The sequence below is a fragment of the Cynoglossus semilaevis genome, chromosome 16, assembly GCF_000523025.1.
Source record: "Cynoglossus semilaevis isolate Cse_v1.0 chromosome 16, Cse_v1.0, whole genome shotgun sequence".
NCBI lineage: Eukaryota > Metazoa > Chordata > Actinopteri > Pleuronectiformes > Cynoglossidae > Cynoglossus > Cynoglossus semilaevis.
This window is the reverse complement of record NC_024322.1, coordinates 6,373,678-6,387,199: the sequence shown is the minus strand read 5'-3', so window position 1 is coordinate 6,387,199 and position 13,522 is coordinate 6,373,678.

The window sequence follows — 13,522 nt, the reverse complement described above, 5'->3', positions numbered from 1 at the left end:
ACGCTTCGAAACCCGTGAACTGACTCGTTCTCCTCTTCCAGGTCAAACAGCTGCAGTACAGGCAGATTAGGGGAAAAGTGTAGTTACCTAGCCCCAGACTCTTTATCACTGTGCTGTCGACTTGGACCTGTTTTACAAATATAGCTTCTAATGAGCAATAGATTCCTCCTTGTAAAGTTGTAGAAAACCCACTTTAATGCTGTGAATATCAAGCTAAGCCCCGTGCAATCTGGCCGTGTTCCATTTTCTGCTACTTCATTCTCAATCTATCTGCTTAATCTTGATTCATCAGTTACTCCAGCTTATTATGGAGAGCTGACAGCACGCCAGGGTTGGTGATAAATGACACAGCTCAGGCCAGATCCAGAACGTGAGGCTCAAGTGCCAATTATCTATGCAGACCTGGTTAATAAGGGGATCTCTTGTTAACTATCCGATCTCAGCGTGAGCATCGTTTGTCATGAAGGCCCCTGTTTACCTCAGAGACCAGAGTTTCCGAGACCTCCCTGTCTAACATATGTAAAACCTGGATCTTTGTTCCTTTAATAACCTTTTATTAACAGCCTGACACCATGATTAAGTTTAGCCCAAACACGCGCACAATGAGGAACACAATTCCTCCCCACCCACTCGCAGAGCTGCGGCGCATCACGGTCAGGAAGAATAATGAATATTGAGCCGGCGTTTGATCCATTCCACATCGAAGGCCCAATTTGCTGGAGCACCTGGAGCTGTGCCACAGCCTGCAGTTTTTTAAGGTGATGATAGATACTCATGGGAGCTTATTTCCGTGAGCACATCTTCTCCTGATTTGTAAAGATGATAAGTGCTTTGACCTTAACTCATCATTACAGCTCATTAAAGTTTTTGTTTTTCCTCCACCTTGGAGAAAGTAGAAAAGAAGAAGAAGCAGGTTTTAGATCAGACACTCGTGGCTCCTGACTGTTAAGTTGGCCATGTTCTGTGCCCGTGTTTTCATTTTCATTTAGCAGTTTCTCCAAGGTCTCAAGGTCTCAGATTAATAAACACTCGCTGTGGTCAGACAGTGCAGCACAGCTGAGGGAGGTAAGATGCCCCCCCCCCCCCCAACCCCCCCATCTTCACTGAAACCCTGCACGCCATCCTGTCAGACACACCCTGAGATTTTTTTCTTTTTTTTTGGCTTGAACATCCTCTAGTTAGCCTTAGTGTGTTTTATGTCTCTGGTATAAATGTCAGAAAGAAGTTTTTACCAGAACATTACGATGTATTTCTTAAAACCATAGTAGCAGTATGGGATTACCCAGAGTCATTAGTCATATTGGTTGGTAGGTGGCAGTAAAGTAGCAGAGAAACATTTCAAATGGTTGTTGTTTGTTTTAAAAATTGACCAACGAGTTTTTGTTTTTTTTTGTTTGTTTTTTTGCACAGCTACATTGAAAGATTTAGTTGTAATTTGGTGCGGCCAATAAAAAGTTGAGGGTGGCAAATCATTCCTCCTAGTGTCAGCCCAGGTTAGCCTGTAGACCGTGGTCATGTGCCACATCATGTCCTGTATCGTAATAGCTTATAAATGTACACAAACAAAACACACGTGGTGTTTTCTAGGTCAGTGTTTCTCAAACTACGGTTTGTGTACCACAGTTGGTACATGTCGGTGAATGTTTCGACTCAGTAATTTATATCTTACTTTAACGTTGTACGGGTGCTTTTAACGAAAGAAATAGACATTACTCCTGTATCCTTAGCGCTCCCTGCAGGTTAGGGAGAGAGTTGATTCTGGTGAACAGTGACTACAAGGCATGTATTTATTTCATTTAAGTGCATAAGTTGTAAAACGCTTCCAGACAACAGTTGGAACCTTTCTTTTTAACCTTAGATGTCCAGCCTCAGAGAGAGAGAGAGAGAGAAAAGACCAATTTGTTGAAATAAATAATTAATGGTTGTGTTTTCTATTATTGCTTGGCTGTGGAGTCGGTAGGAAGCCAGGTGGAGCGATCAGATCTTCACAGCATCCCCACTTCCTGTCCCCCACAGAACGCTCGACTGTCTAGGCAGCATCTGCTGAGGAAAATAAAGCCTCTTTTCCTTCTCATGTAGAGAGGATCATTTGCATAATATCCCCCTCTGTAAGGTGAAAACAGAATAATAATTGGTTTGCCCTTTTCTCTCTGTGTGTTGTAAAACAGTTAGGAATTAATTTGAGGATAACTGTGCAATTAATTCTAAATGCTAAAGATGGTGCGGGGTGCTCGGCTCCAAAGCAGAGGAGAAGGAGATACAGACTGAGGTCAAGGAACAAAGTCTTTGTGTTCCAGCTGCTGCTAGAACTCACTTTACTGCAGTAAAAGAGTACACGTGGGGGCTCGGGGGTCTTCAGCTGACAAACAGGGGCAAAGTGTTCACCCATTCAGCCCTCCACCTTTATTATTATTGTTCCTCCAGTCCCATCTCGGCCCACTTCGTACTCTCAGCTGTGTTGTTTGGATATAGACACTTGTCTTAATGATGAATAATAGAGCTGCAGTGAAAGAGGCTGCTGTGAACACCGTTCTGGTTTTAACCTTGTTTCACACTGCTGTAAACTCCATGGGTTTAGATTAGAGCTAATGAGTAGAGCTGTAATCAATGTGTGTCTGCAGCTTCTTATTTTTATGCACAATTAGTCAGGTACTAGCAGCACAATGCTAAATATTACCAGCAGCAACATTAAATCACACATATATATATATGAGTCTCTGTAGACCAGTGCTGCTCAAAGTGTGGGGAGGGTCCCACAGATGGGACGTGAGGTGATGATGTCACAACTGCACTTTTATTTTTCTCTTTATGAGCTCAGTTATTAGTTTTGATTCAGTTTTTAATATGACGTTACTTGGTGTTTGAAAGGTAATTTGTCAAGGTGGCAACAGAGGAATGACTATAAAAGTTCAGCCACCCTGAGGCTAAGAAGCAGAATTCTTCAGTTTGATATAAATTTATTTATATTTAAAATTAAAAATATAAACTATATTTTTTCTCATTACAAATGTAGTCCATACTAATTGGCCGTTCAATTTCATACTTCTCTGAGCATGATGGGATTATACTCATAACCTACTTTTGCTTCTTTATAATGTGAAATTAATGACAGTGTTTTTCATTATTACTGTGTTTAGCTCAGAGGGACATGTTCCACTTTTCTCAGGAAACAGTATTTTATGGAACAAAGTGCATGGACTGTGTTGTGGGTCCGACTGTTGGTGATCTGACTGTGTACAGTGTTCATATAGGCCAGCAGAGTGACGTTAGCACACAGTGCTACCTCCACAGCAGTGGCCTGGACAAGTCTACCTCTTTTTTTTTTGTAGCGTGTTCTATTACGAGTAGCAGCATCATTCCCTTGTACTTCCACAGTGGGGAAAAGAACACACCTCACCGTGAGTCCCAATTACACCTAATGATGGCGAAAGGATGGAGCACATGCAGATTGTGCTGCAGTTCCTTTGTCACAGCGAGGCGTGATCATTTATCACAGCAGTCATATCCTGCGCTCCTCCCTGAGCACAGACAATGAATCCCAGCACATCAGCCACGCTGTTATTTGTGTTTAACTGCCAGGAAAAGGAAAATAAAAGCCCAGTTACAAAGCAATGCAAGATCACGGCTGTTTCCTGTGAGTTTTTCTTTTTTCAGGGAGGAATTGTTGCCCTCCTCCTCCTCCACCTCCTCCACCTCCTCTTAGAATACGCCTGACTCACATGCACTCACATCACCTCGCACTTTTACACCTAGTGCACTAATTCGATTTAGTTTGTAATCAATGGTATCTTTGGAATCCAAAGTGAGGACAGATTTCCAAGATCCCACAAGGAGCGTGCGTTACATGTGTATCAGTGTAGAAGAGCTTAGTCCGAGACGTGGGAGACGGCGTTTGAACGCACGTGCTGCTGCAGCACAGAGGCGGCTGGTGCTTGTCGGTAGCTTTCTTCCTAATCCGGGCCTGATCTTTGTGTTTGATCCGCAGCATGGTCCTGAGACAGTGTGAGCGGCAGCTATTGCTGTAATTTAAAGTCAATATTGTACTCATGATCCCTCTCCCTGGGCCAACCCGGCCGACTCGGCACACATGCAGGAAGTGGTCTCTGCTGCTCAGAGGGAATCCTCAGCTTCAGTGTTTCTCCCTCTATGATTCCTAACATGTTCCCTGCTGGAGGTTTGTGTTTGTTCTGGCAAAAAGCAGGATTTGGGAGGTTTTCATCTTGTGTGACAGCTGACGTGTCATCTGGATCAGTGCCTCACGATCACCATTATACAGTAAGGAAAACGTAACTGGCCTTAATGTGGAGACACTTCTAAAATGATCATGAAATCATGTAAAATGATTCTTTTTTGGCATGCCGTTCAGGAAATTAATCTTTGAATATATATACAAAAAGTCTGAATATCACTCTATTTTTGTATATATATATTCAAAGATTAATTTCCTGAACGGCATGCCATAGTATATACAAATGTAAAAAATAATAAATACTGTAATAACAGACATTTTGAATAATTGTATGTTTCACATTTACTCATGAGAAAACGCTGCAGTCTGTGTTATTGCTGCTTATATCTCTTTGACATCTGTTCTATTTTCATCACTATAACAACATACATTTGTCCCAGTTGAAGTCAGATGTAAATACATACACATACACATACAAGCATGTGTGTATATATTTTTAATCACCATTGTTGGTTTGCTTTTTTTGTCTCCAAACCCAATCCAAAACAGTTCAGATCAGTTCCAGCTAAGAAGCCCGCGGTGACACCGATGGCTTTGATGATTCACTCAGAAACACCATCATAGATCTAAGATTAGAAATGGAGGTCTGATCCACAAATCTCCTCCATGTTATTACACCAACATCTGAGATCCTCATTTTGTGTGTGAGCAGCAGCAGATATACTGTATCAGAGCGGCTCAAGGGCCCATTAAATCCATACATGTCATGATCTGTGGCGTCTTACACTAAAACTATCTGCAAAATGTGCCTCTGACAAACACTTTGATTGCGGCCACACAGGGCCATAAATTTTAAAGCCAGGGTCAGTGAACTCTATAGATAGAGGTGAAATGTCAAAAATTGATTCCTGTTCGTGGCCACAATTTGTGTTGATATAGTGCGTATCTTTTATCGTTACAATCCCACCATTTAGTGCCGTGATTTGGCACTGGGTTCAGGTTTCGGCCTCACAGCTGCTGACTTCACTAAAGAAGGAAGTTACCAATCATTTTTTTTATTTTTGTGGCTGCTTACATCCATTTCATAAAGGTTAAATGGCCCTGGCCCTGCAGGAATACACGGATTTGTGGAGCGACTGTTGCTTTATGAAGAATCCATGTCCTGCTCTTTACCGAGGGAGACCACCAGGGTTAGCTAGTTTGTTAGTGGTTAGTTGTTAGTTAGTGTTCACACTTTTTTTTGGCTTGGGAGCTACTTTTCAAATGGCAAAGCCAACAATAAGATATGAATATATATAATATATATATTTACTCATATGAATTGAATATATTCTCTACACAGTATGGATCATATGTTGGGTTACTCTGACTACATTCATTTAGCTGCGGGTTTCACCCTTTACAGGGCATCTGTAATACATTTGTTTTTTTTAATTAATTAAATAATTAATTTTATTAGACTTTCAACTGAATAAAAATCAAAAATTACTACTCACAGATTTATTTTTTTAAATAAAATCAAGACACAGGCCTGCCTGAACGCAGCATTTTTGTTGTTTATCCTGATCTTAATGTAAATAACTTTGTTTCTGTATTATTATTGTTATGATTATTATTACAGGTAGTTTGAGTCTTTAGCCTTTTTTGCTAACTCTTACCAAAGTCTCAGGTTACTTTGGAGTTACAAGTGATTGCATCAGTGTTTGTACTAAAGGACAGTGCTTTAAGAGAGTGGATACTGGCCCCAAAGCCAAGTGGAGCAATTTTTTTTTATTATTGTTAAATGTATTGTTTCCTGACTTTAATTTGTTATCTGTGACTAAAAAAGTCTATTTATGGGTGAACCCATCAAACAAAAACGCACATCCCTGGATGTTCTGTATCAGCGTGATGTAAATCATGACCTAAAAGTTCATCACAGATTGAATCCCAGGTATTTTTACTTTACTGGATCTGCCCACCGTTGCAGTTATGTCACAGAAACATATTTTTTTAGGTTACACCTTTGAGGTGTTAAATTAGTAGCACAGTTTCCTCACTTTCCCGCCGTTTACATCATTGTTCCTGACACTAATTCCTTTGATTTGTTATGTTATGTGTATTTCCGGATATTTGCTCTAAGTTCTGCTCCACGGTAACCTTTAACTCATCCTCGGCGGTGATTTAATTTCATTCCCCAGTGAGACCATCTCTCCAGCTAACATGAAATTATCTAAATCAGCACCAGGCTAAATCTGGGGCCAGCTACGGCGGCGCCATGCTTAATCCATATCTGCGGACGCAGACGTACGCCAGTGGCCCACTTATAACTTAAATGACTACTTTAGTTAACCTTCCTGTTTAGGTCTAACGTATTGTTATGACAGCAACAGTGCACTGCATAATTTCCGCAGCATTAGCATCAGTCATAGGCCGGCCTGCTATAAATACACCTGACAGCAGAAGTGTTTCAGAAGAGTTCTTCTGCAGTTCTTCTGCAGTGCCCGGGACTCCAGAGGTGAGGTGCTTGGATAGTGCAGCTCATGAAATATTTGCTGACTTCTATCACCTGTGGGACTGCTGTTCTGATGGAGCCAATGATATGTGCCCCTATTAGTCTCCGAGGAGTTTTCCTAGCCCACTTTCACCCGATCCGTGCCAATTAAGTAGCAGAATTATGTATATTAGTTGGAGTCACTCGCACTTCCACACAAAGGAGTGCGTACGGGGAAGGCTGACAGAGGGATACTCTTGAATAATTAGAGTGAATTTTCTGAGCCCCGGAAACTCAATCATACGCTGCCACATGCTAACTATTTTTAACTTCCTCTTTCCTGCTTCTGCTGCGCTCGTTCCTGCTCCTTCTTTCACATATTCCACTCCGCCTGTGTCCTCACCGCGGTGACTTTGACCACAGACAATGGTAATAGTCTTCCTGTTTGGTCGCCACAGCGTCATCAGGAGCCTGATTGAGATGTAACAGATCATAATGCAGCGCTCCTCTAAATGAGCTTGTTGATGGCGTTTAAGCACAAACAACCTTCATTCTCACGTCTAATTTTCCATTTTCCCTCCATCAACGATAAACAAGTAAATGATTCCCAAAAGCCACGCATGAGCACACATTAATTGGGCTCCTCAGACTTTCTGTAAACTCATTACGTCATGCTTGGCCTGTCATCCATACGACGCTCGCAGCCTTTGCTCTCTAGTCTCCTTCGACGAAGCGGCGCGGTTCAAGGAGGAAATATGGAGTGTCAGGAGCCGAACCTCTCATCCTCACACACACTTCCCACAGTCATCAGTATTCTAATGACTCACGGTTGTTTATTTTTAGGGATGGAGAGATTGATGAGACGCTCATATCATCCTTAACCACCAACTAATTAACTAATTAGGACATTCAAATGAAGACTTGCTCTGGATAATGCAGTGTGGCTCTGGCATGAGCAAACAGCTCCTGATTCTAACAGCTTGACTCAGCCGAGCAGGCGGCGGCGTGGAAGCCTCACGGGCAGATAGTCGTGCCGTGTGTTGACCAGGAATTGAACACATACATTTTCAATCAGGTTAATCACAGAGTAGCTGTAGATTAATCACGATTAGTCGTAGAGGATAATTTGCCAATATGGTCAATTGTTCAAAATATTATAAATTATATTATATATTATTTAAGTGAGTGCGATGATTGGTTGAATTAGACTAAACATCTATGATGACAATTATAATCACGTGAGTTACATCAACAAGACATCAAACCTAATGGAAAGGATTTATGTTATTTATGTCGCCCTTCAATTAATTTATGAAGAAAAACAGAAAACATTTCACCGACTTTACCAAAGCATAACATTTTAAAATTGGAGGCCTGACATTTAAAATGTACTCTTTTGCTCCGAATTGTGTATTTTTTCATTTCTTTCTTACTCCACGTCTTAGGTCTCAGCTCCACGTGGGTCGATATTAAAGGTTAATAATTCTCTTAATTAAAGGCTAAGCCTGGTATTGAGCAGAAAAGATGAGTAACGACGTTGCAATTAGCTCAATAATGAAGTTTTAGTGGTGGACAGAGATGAGAAAAGCTCTGGTGATGTGTCATAAAAAACAGAGTTGTTAGGATGTTGTGTATGTGTGTGTGTGTGTGTGTGTGTGTGTGTGTGTGTTTGCTGCAGCTCCACAGCGGTACGACTGCATGTGCACTCAGGGTGGTGGTGAAACATCGCGTCCCAGTGGACGGTGCTGTAACAGCTGTTCTTGCCCGATCCTGGGCGTTTCACACAACATGATCGCTCCATCAGCAGGCAGCGCTCTCCACACACACCTGCATCTGCATGCGTCAAACACACACCTATCAATGAAGTGAGGTCGCACGGCAATAACTGATCCCTGAGACTCAACTAAAATGTCTGGGAAAAAAACAAACTCCAGCCGTTCACTTTAATCAGTGAAGCTGTTAATCAATAAAGCGGCTTCATATCTGTTGATTAAACTTCAGTTTTCCTGCAAATGTTTTTCTCTATCTATCTGCACTTTTTCCCCCTTCATTACTAAAAGTTGTAACGGCAGGGGAATGGAGCTGGCAGCTGCTGATGACCAGTCACGATTGGGGTGAGTGCTTGTGTTTGTAATTGCATTTTGTCACCTACAGAGGGTGTTAAGAATGCTGTTAAAAGCTGAGGGGCGGGGGTCTCAAAGTAACAATTATTGTAGAGCAAATTACCAGGTAGGCAATATGTAAGCTGTCAGGGAAGGTTAGAAGGAGCGAGAAGAAGAAGATGGACCATTCAGACATTCATCATGGCCATAGTTGCCACTTCCAAATTGAAAATTGGAGGAAATGCATCCTTCATTTTCCCACAAATTTGAATGAGGCTCAGATTAATGCCGTGATTGACAGAAACGCCGACAGAAATGAAGAGGAAGGTAATTTGTTCCTCCGCAGCCTCAGATCCTTCCACACATACAAATTGCAGCAGTTTCTGCAGTTGTGACAACAGATGAACGAGATCAGGCGCTAATGCTAACACATATGTGAGCGGGATCATGAAGGCGTATTAACAGGCCTAATCTGGCCACGCATGCTGCTGGAAGGATTTCTTCTTTGGCAGTGGCCGCGGTGGAAACAGTTTGTTCCACAGGAGACTTTCACTCCACCATCTGTCTCCTCCGACTCTCTGTATCACATCGACTCCACCTGCTTGAAAAAGCAGCTTCCTGCCTTTTAATGGGAATGCAAGGCAACCGTAAAATAAATACTCTCTCTCTCTCTCTCTCTCTCTCTCTCTCTCTTTCCTAAGCCAAACTGGTCGTCTGTGTTCATTTGCAACAGCATTGTCCTTTGGATTTCCATTTATGGCCGGCCATAAATTGAATTATTGAAAAGCTATTGTTTGTTGTATGAAATCAGTGGAGCAGTAAAGGGGTTAAAGTCAAGGAGTCATAAAAACAATAAGCAAGGGCGAGGAAAAAAAATCTACTCCAATCAGGATTGGGTCAATATTTAGCTCCTCGCCATATCACTGGACTTAATAGGACATGCTCCACGTGTATTTATGGAGCGCAGACATCTGCAGAAAATGGGCTCAGATTTAGGTGATATCGATTCTGAATTTCAAGTTTGACTCAGTAACACAGAGGTAACTTAAAGTTTTAGGGGGGAATATATTTAGGGACATGATCTAGTTTGGTAGGAAAAAGTAGGACTGAGTCTGAGAAGAAACGTGCTGGTCCCGTGGGCCCAGTGGACAGGAGAGGTTTTACCTGTCACCCTGAAGTGGAAGTAATTAAATTCTTCTGTCATTCTCTCTTAAACTCATTTTCAACTTATTTCTCCTATACACTGTCTGAGCTGCAATACATGTAGATTGTTTCTTGTGCTAGTTTTGGTTTGTCCTAGAACTTACCGTCATGGAAGATGATTGTTTTAGTTAAGAGAAGCACAGGGGGGAAAACATACATACATATATATACATATATTATCCTTTGAACGGCCATTCACTGCTGGCTTCTACATTGAGGATAATATCAGGACACCATTTTATGAAGCATTTCTTCTTCTAGCAATCTGTACTGTTTGCACAACTACTTGGGAACTTGTGAGGGTGAAATCTCCTATAAGACGGACACATTGTAGAAGGTTCGACATCAGAAAACTGGTTCTCTGTGTTGTCTCTCTGTCTTCCTTCATGACACAGATCTAGAGATGATCGGCTTTAGGGATTCATAAAAGTCACATTTTTTAGTATGTACATATAAGACCCAGTCATTTTAGAAGACTTATTGGTCTGTATATTAATTCAAGAATCTCAGTTTACAAACCAATTTACATCATAGAACAGACGAACCTCACACATATACAGTAGCTGTGCATTGATTCTTTAGTTAATGTAATAAATGTGTGTTAAAAACAAAACTATAATAATGCACACAACAACTCATGGAAGTAGTGTGTTAAAAACAAAACTATAATAATGTACTGTACCAGTGCACACAACAACTCATGGAAGTGCAAAGGCATTTATAGCACCTCTTAGAGGTGACAGATGGAAGCGACATGCGGTCAATACGCATAACAGAATTTTTAAATTATTATAGGACGGTGGTTTCTGAAGTCATCCCTCAGTAAAGATATAACACTGATAAGAAATTCCATTTCTTTGTTCAAGTAGACAGAGTTTTAATTCAATACCTACGAGCATTTTGGAGCCAGTAGGGGGCGGTAGTAAAAGATTATATTTTCAAATTGGAGGCTGCTGATAAGAAACTTTGATAAGCACTGACATAGATATATTTTCATTTACGTTCAGAGGCCAACCTGGGTGACTGCACCACAGCAACATGAAAATGGCGATCTGTGTTTGCGATACCAGTGTGAGGATTTGGTGATTTTGTATTTATATAATTTCTGAAATCAGTGCATAAAATCCCAGCTCTGGATGGTGGAGTTTTCATTCTAATGACATCACAGCAAACAGTAATGAAACATCTCACACTGACTCCGCTCTGATCGCTGTGTCTCTGTTTAGCCATTTGCAAGCTGTGACCATTGTTGATTCAAGGTGAGACCTGATATTATTGCCATGTAGGCTTGTGTTTTTTTTGTTGTTATTTTCAAGAATGGGCCCATTTTGTCATTTAATTGAGGCTCATGGGCTTGGCTGCGAAACGGCACACGGGGGAATAAGACGTCAAGCGGCTGAATTTCCACAGCCATTAACTGTTCCACACTCAATTAGAATGCATAGGATCCTGACATTTCATAACTTATGGGTCTCCAGGCTGATATAACCTCCCCCCACTATAAAAGAAGCCGCGTTCTGAAGACAGAGCCAGATACTTACATCCTGCCGGAGATTTAAGTGATGGGCTTTGTGAATTTTTTTGCAAGTGCAGAATCAAGGCAGGATAAAAAGGCACGTGCGGTGTGATTAAAACCTTCCGGGGGCCTCGGCGTTATTGCTGCAGTTTTCCTGTTAGTGTGGCATAAACATGGCAGCGCTCCGCGCAGAGGACGCCGCCGATTACTCGTTAGACGTCATCCCAAACTGTGAATCTGATTCTGCTTGGTGGCAGGATTCTTTTTTTTTTTTTACGTGTAATAAATCAAGACGCAACGGCAGAAATAACTAGAATGTGGTCCACATGTGTGAAAGCTGCTGCACCGCAACAATAAATGTGAAATATGAACCACGGCAAATTGAGCCACTTAATAAAAGCCAGGATTCTTGGGAGAAAGCTGGTCCTGACAATCAGAATGATGGGGATAGAAATGCACTCTGATTGCTGTTTAATTTTCTTTGCTGATCTCTCGCCGGCACCACAGCTCAGTTTCAGAACAGACAGCTCCTATTTACCAGGTAATTAATAACAGGCGGCTGAAACCAGATTTAGCTATTATTCCTAATATGCTGTGTGATTGTAAAAAAAGCACCTTTTTCATGGATACGATTGCATTCATTTATATCTTGTTATTTTGTAAATGCTTTTCCAGAGCTTTAATTTGTACAAAGTGAAGGTGAATTTTCAGCGTGGCCATCAGTAATCTCATTTAAAGAGAGAGAGAGAGAGAGAGAGAGAGACTGCTGCTGCCTATGGACCTATTCATCAGGATTGTATGTATGATCCAGTCTGTTCCATAGAAAAGTGCATGTCTGCTCACCTGTTTACAGCTCTCTTTTTTTACCATAACATCTTAAAATAAGTGCGTGGGTCTGATACTCAGTCACTCAAATCATGAGCACAGAATATAAAGTGGACGTAATGAGTTTTAGGCGTCACTCCTAATCACAGAACATGGATTGGAACCGGAGCAGAGGGATTAACGTCGGAGGTGCTGGTCATAGATTACACTTCCCTTGAATTCACCGTTGGTGGCAAACCAATAAACTTTAAATAGGCGAGGCCTCCGTGGCGTGAACAACAAAGCGCCATCAGCCGTGCCTCCAAGGTGGAGCCACCTACGGGTCATCGCCGCCGTGACTCTCCACAATATGACAGATTAACGACAACAGGTTGAGCCCTGCACTTTCGGCCGCCCACAATCTCAATTATGTCTGTCTTAATGTACGCTGAACAGCCGCCATCACAGGGCCATGGACAGGGTAAACACACCTGCAGGAAACAGTGCAGCGACAGGATAATAAAGTGCTATGATTGATCATTGTGTGGGAGGAATGGTACCAGATTGTGGAGGTTTCTGCTGTTAGCTGTGTGCTGTCAGAGGCGAGGTAAGGTGAGACTGAGGGAATCTGATCACCTGACCTCAACTGCTAGATGTTTGATATAAGGATATTTTTTCAAATACATCTGTAGGTCTTCTGTGGTTTTTTAGCAAAGTAATGGTTTTCGTCACTGCCACCTACCAGGCCTTGTGTCTGTTTGTCCGTGCCTGTTTGTCCGTGCCTGTTTGTCTGTGCCTGTTTGTCTGTGCCTGTCCTCTGGACGGTGGAGCTAATGTATATTAATGGACCAATAAAAGCAGGTAATTGCACGTCTCAGATGCTGCTGGGTGAAGTGTCTGTGAGTGACATTGCGCAGGTCCAGGACCCACAGCAGAGTGACTTTATGAGTTCTCTGAACTGGGATGTAGGTCAGGCCATTAAAAACAGGAAGGACCAAATAATGTTGTGACAGACCTGTGTCTGGCGGGTTCGTTTGTCAGCAGCACCGCGGCAAAGGTTCATGAATATAACTTGTTGTCAAAGGTTAGCCTAAACTAGCTTGTAGGCTAATAAAAATAATTGCATGTGACCTTAATGAAAAAAAAAACATTTAATTATTCAAAAACTTCAACTAACTATTCTTTAATGATCGACTTCAGGTGAGCAGTGTTCTCTGCCAATACTTTACTTTTTC